Source organism: Hyla sarda, chromosome 4 (assembly GCF_029499605.1).
Source record: "Hyla sarda isolate aHylSar1 chromosome 4, aHylSar1.hap1, whole genome shotgun sequence".
Classification (NCBI taxonomy): domain Eukaryota; kingdom Metazoa; phylum Chordata; class Amphibia; order Anura; family Hylidae; genus Hyla; species Hyla sarda.
In genome coordinates this window covers 180455562-180460534 of record NC_079192.1, presented here as the reverse complement: position 1 = coordinate 180460534, position 4973 = coordinate 180455562, and the positions used below count along the sequence as shown (strand labels likewise).

Here is a 4973-nt window from a genome sequence, read left to right as displayed (position 1 = left end):
GTAGACACATAGCATGCTCTGCCATGCCCCCAATTTCTAATAAATGTAAAGAGGGGCAGCTCTAGGGGCGCAGTGTGCAGCGGGAAATAGGCACGCCTCTAGCCCCGCCCAGTTTCACACAGTCTACACTGTGAAGGGGATGCACTCTACAGAGAAGGGGATGCACAGAAGTGTAGTAGTGCGCCCCCTCCTGTTTGCCTAAGGTATAGAGAGAAACAATAATGGTATTTTATTACCTAAAGTTCAGGGTCACTACTATAAATGTCATCTTAGCCCTTTTCATTAGACCAGGGACACTGATTCTGCGCCATCCCCCAAAATAGGGAGGTCAGAGCCGCGAACTGTTGGACTGCACAATATAGACCAGTGTTTTCCAACTAGGGTGCCTCCAGCTGTTGCAAAACTACAACTCTCAGCATGCCCGGACAGCCAAAGGCTGTCCGGGCATGCTGAAAATTGTAGTTTTGTAACTGCTGGAGGCACCCCAGTTGGAAAACACTGGTCTGTATTGTTCATTCTGACAGTTTTCACCTCTGACCTCCCAGTTTTGGGAGAGTGTCAGTCATTTACCTTGTGGTTTGTGCCGTCGTCTCCTGCTACCCTAACCCTGGCGGGTCTGGATGATGGGACTTGTAGTCTCATAATATATAGTGTTAAGTGGCATAGGCCATATTCGAATTCGTGATATTTCGCGAATATATGGACAAATATTCGTCATATATTCGCTAAATTCACATATTCGTAATATTCACATTTTATTTTCGCATATGCAAAAATTTGCGTATGTGAAAATTAACATATAAAAAAAATTAGCATATGCGAATTCGCACGCCAGTCTCACACAGTAGTATTAGAGCCTTCTTTACACCACACAAGCTGGAAGCAGAGAGGGATGATCAATGTGATGTGTACTGTGAAAAAAAAAAAAAAAACAATATTCGGAATTACGAATATATAGTGCCATATTTGCGAATTCGCAAATAAAATTTGCATTGCGAATATTCGCGAGCAACACTAATAATATATAAAGAGAAAGACATTAATTAGCAAGACAAGTCCCAGGGTCCTAAGGCCAGGTTCACACTGTGTATTGTGTTTACGTTTTACCGTTTCATTACATTTATTTTTGCTTTATACACAGTGTAGTCAAGAGATACAGAAGATACAGTACCCCCTAGCCACCCTAGCACCTCCACTAAACAACACTACAAAATCCAGATAGGAAAGCACAGACTTGCTGTCATACTAGCCTGCAATACAAGGTGGAGACCCATCAGGGTCATCTTCATAGTGTCAGTCACTGCCCCTGAACAGCTTTCCTGGATGTGAGCAGAAAGGACACTGCGCCATTGTCATATTCACACACACCAGCTCTACTTACATGTCCTCAGCCAAGGGTCCTGTGGAGAGGGGATTACTAAACCACGGACATGTGACTTCAACCTGGGGGGGGGGGGGGTTCAAAAAAAAAGTGGTATAGTGGCTAAAGGAAGAGAAGGGGTGCAGCTGCTCATCCCCTCTGTCTCTTTACATCTATTATGGCCATTTCCTGAATATACATGTAAGGCTAGAGCTCCATGGCCACTTTTCGTAGGACAACTTCACAATTTTAACTTCAACTCCTAAAAAGGTTATGGAATCCCCACACCTAGGGGGTTGTCATCCAGCATTTATACTCCTTAAAGGAGTAGTCCAGTGGTGATTCAGTGGTGAGCAACTTATCCCCTATCCTAAGGATAGGGGATAAGTTGCAGATCGCGGGGGGTCCGACAGCTTGGGCCCCCTGCGATCTGTACGGAGCCCCGACAGCCCACGGGAAGGGGGCGTGTCGACCTCCGCACGAGGCGGCGGCCGACACGCCCCCTCAATACAACTCTATGGCAGAGCCGAAGCGCTGCGTTCGGCAATCTCCGGCTCTGCCATAGAGATGTATTGAGGGGGCGTGTCGGCCGCCGCCTCGTGCGGGGGTCGACACCCGCTATCTCGGCGGAGAACCGGGGCCCCGTACAGAGAGATCGCAGGGGGCCCCAGCGGTCGGACCCCCCGCGATCTCAAACTTATCCCCTATCCTTAGGATAGGGGATAAGTTTTTCACCACTGGACTACCCCTTTAAAAGGGACTCTGGCTGGTTTGGAAAAAGAAAATCACCTCCTGATCCCCCTTTGCTGCCTTTCAAGGTCTCTGCTAATCTCTACTTCTTTCTACGTCCTTGCTTAACCCCTTAAGGACCCGGGCTTTTTCCGTTTTTTCATTTTCAATTTTTCCTCCTTAACTTTAAAAAATCATAACTCTTTAAAATGTTCACCTAAAATTCTATATGATGGCTTATTTTTTGCGTCACTAATTCTAATTTGTAATGACATCAGTCATTTTACCCAAAAATCTACGGTGAAATGGGAAAAAAAATCAATGTGCGACAAAATTGATGAAAAAACACTATTTTGTAAGTTTTGGGGGCTTCCGTTTTTACGCAGTACATTTTTCAGCAAAAATGATACCTTCTCTTTATTCTGTAGGTCCATACAGTTAAAATGATACCCTACTTATATAGGTTTGATTTTGTATCACTTCAGAAAAAAATCATGAATACATGCAGGAAAATGTATATGTTTAAAATTGTCATGTTCTGACCCCTATAACTTTTTTATTTTTCTGTGTTCAGGGCGCTATGAGGGCTCATTTTTTGCACCGTGATCTGAAGTTTTTAGCGGTACCATTTTTGTTCTGATCAGACTTTTTGATCACTTTTTATTAACTTTTTAGTGGTATAAAAAGTGATCAAAAATGCGCTATTTTGGACTTTGGAATTTTTTCCGCGTACGCCATTGAACGTGCGGTTTAAAAAGCGGTATATTTTTATAATTCGGACATTTCCACACGCGGCGATACCACATATGTTTATTTTTATTATTATTTACATAATGTTTTTTTTATTCTTGGAAATGCCGGGTGATTCAAACTTTTATTAGGGCAAGGGATAATTGAAAGGGTTAATGATTTTTTTACACTTTTCTTATGCAATATTATAGCTCCTATAGGGGGCTATAACATTGCATTAACTGATCTTTTACACTGATTGATCCATCTCCATAGGAATGGATCAATCAGTGTTTTCGGCGTTTGAATGCTCAAGCCTGGATCTCAGGCATGAAGCATTCATTCGGTGATCGGACAGCGCAGGAGAAGGTAAGAAGACCTCCTCCTGTGCTACAGCTGTTCGGGATGCCGCGATTATACCGCGGCGATCCCGAACAGCTCCCTGAGCTAACGGCAACTTTCACTTTCGTTTTTAGCCGTGCGGCTCAGCTTTGAGCGCGGGGCTAAAGGGTTAATAGCGCGCGGCACTGCGATCAGTGCTGCGCGCTATTAGAGGCGGGTCCCGGCTTCACTATGACGCCGGACCCGCCGCGATATGATGCGGGGTCACCGTGTGACACCGCGTTATATCGCAGGACCGGGACCCAGGACGTACCCATGCGTCCTGGGTCCTTAAGGGGTTAAAGAGTACCTGTCACCAAATAAAACTTTTAATATAGTGTTCCTTGTGTAATTAGCAGTCACATTCACTTGCTTTTAATATTATCAACTGAAATATGTTTAAAATGTTATAGGAAAAACGGCCACTAGGTGGCTCTGTTCTGTTCCCTGCTACAATTGATACAGTGAGTTTGGTCTCTTCCCGGCCTGGCAGGAGACCGCACTCAGGAAGTGTTTCTCTGCACTGAGCTTGATTGACAGCTGCACAGAAAGTAAAAGCTCCACAGATTCTCATAGAAAGCAACACAGACTGACAGCTGAAAGAGATCCCAACTGATAGCAATACATGCACAGAGCTTGAGGTATTCTATACATCAGAATGCTGCAATGATGTGAGGGCAGAAGTGGTCCCCCAGCAGGCTTTAGTAATGTCATGCCTGTTGAGAAACGCCCACTTAATCCTGCTGGGAAATTGCACTAGAAGAAAGGTATGATACACAGCTTTTTAAAGCTCTGAAAGGGCTGGAGGGGTGTTAGGAGTAGTTAGGGAACATAGCCTGAGTTAGTTTAGAACAGTTTATTTGGTAACAGGTACTTATTAACACACAGGAGATGCCCCCTCTGCCACTAGTAGCACAGGTGGCCCAGCGTGAGGCAGTGGATGGCAAAGTGGCCATTTCAAGCCATATTTTGTGTCCAGACAGGGCTAGGAAGTGGAGATCAGTGAGCATCAGAACCACCGAAGGGGATGTGTGTATAACACGTTATTTCCTAACCCTTTCTGATGTATTGTAAAGAAGTAATATCCCGCCAGACTTCCCTTTTAATCACTGGGATATGTTTTTCAGTTCATGTAGAGGACAAAATTATAGAATCACTCAAAAATTTAGAAGAAATTATCCACAAAACAATTCCCAATAAGTATTTTGTTGCTTCTTATTTTATGATGCCCTAAATTCTTTGAGGCAGATAACAAATCAGGTTTGCAGGTTGAAGTTTTATCACGGGGCAATATTATTTTTTATTTCCAATTTCCAATTTCCATTTGGATTGAGATCCTGACTTGCTGCCATGCGAATGAGATAATATGACTTTCCTGAAAAAAAGCTTTAGCATTCTTTTCTTTGTGGCAATATGCATTATCCATCTCCTCTGGTCCTTTACCCAACATGCAAACCCACACCATAAATGAGGGGAGATGTATTAGTTTTAAACCTCATCTTTATATGTTTCATTAGAACGGCACCAGATAAAGGTTCCAGAATCCTCTCCTTGTCCAATGCTAATCACTTCTCTTTAGCCCACTCTAACCGTGTTCTGTTTGGGTGTCAGTTTTTTTTAATTTTTTTTTATTGATTTTCATACAGTTTACAAAAGAAGACATTAGCAGGGACAATCCCCGGCTTGTTGCATTGGAATTGCAGAGGAATAAACAGTTATGATAGGTTAGATTACGACCAGATACAAGGAATCCAGTCACTTAGTGTCCTATATG

At 43.4% G+C, this 4973-nt stretch overlaps 1 protein-coding gene across 3 annotated transcripts in view; it reads left to right on the top strand.

The window, feature by feature from the left end:
• The window catches only part of HMGCL (3-hydroxy-3-methylglutaryl-CoA lyase), a 29197-nt gene that overhangs the window by 400 nt on the left and 23824 nt on the right, over positions 1-4973 (top strand). The window lies entirely within an intron of this gene.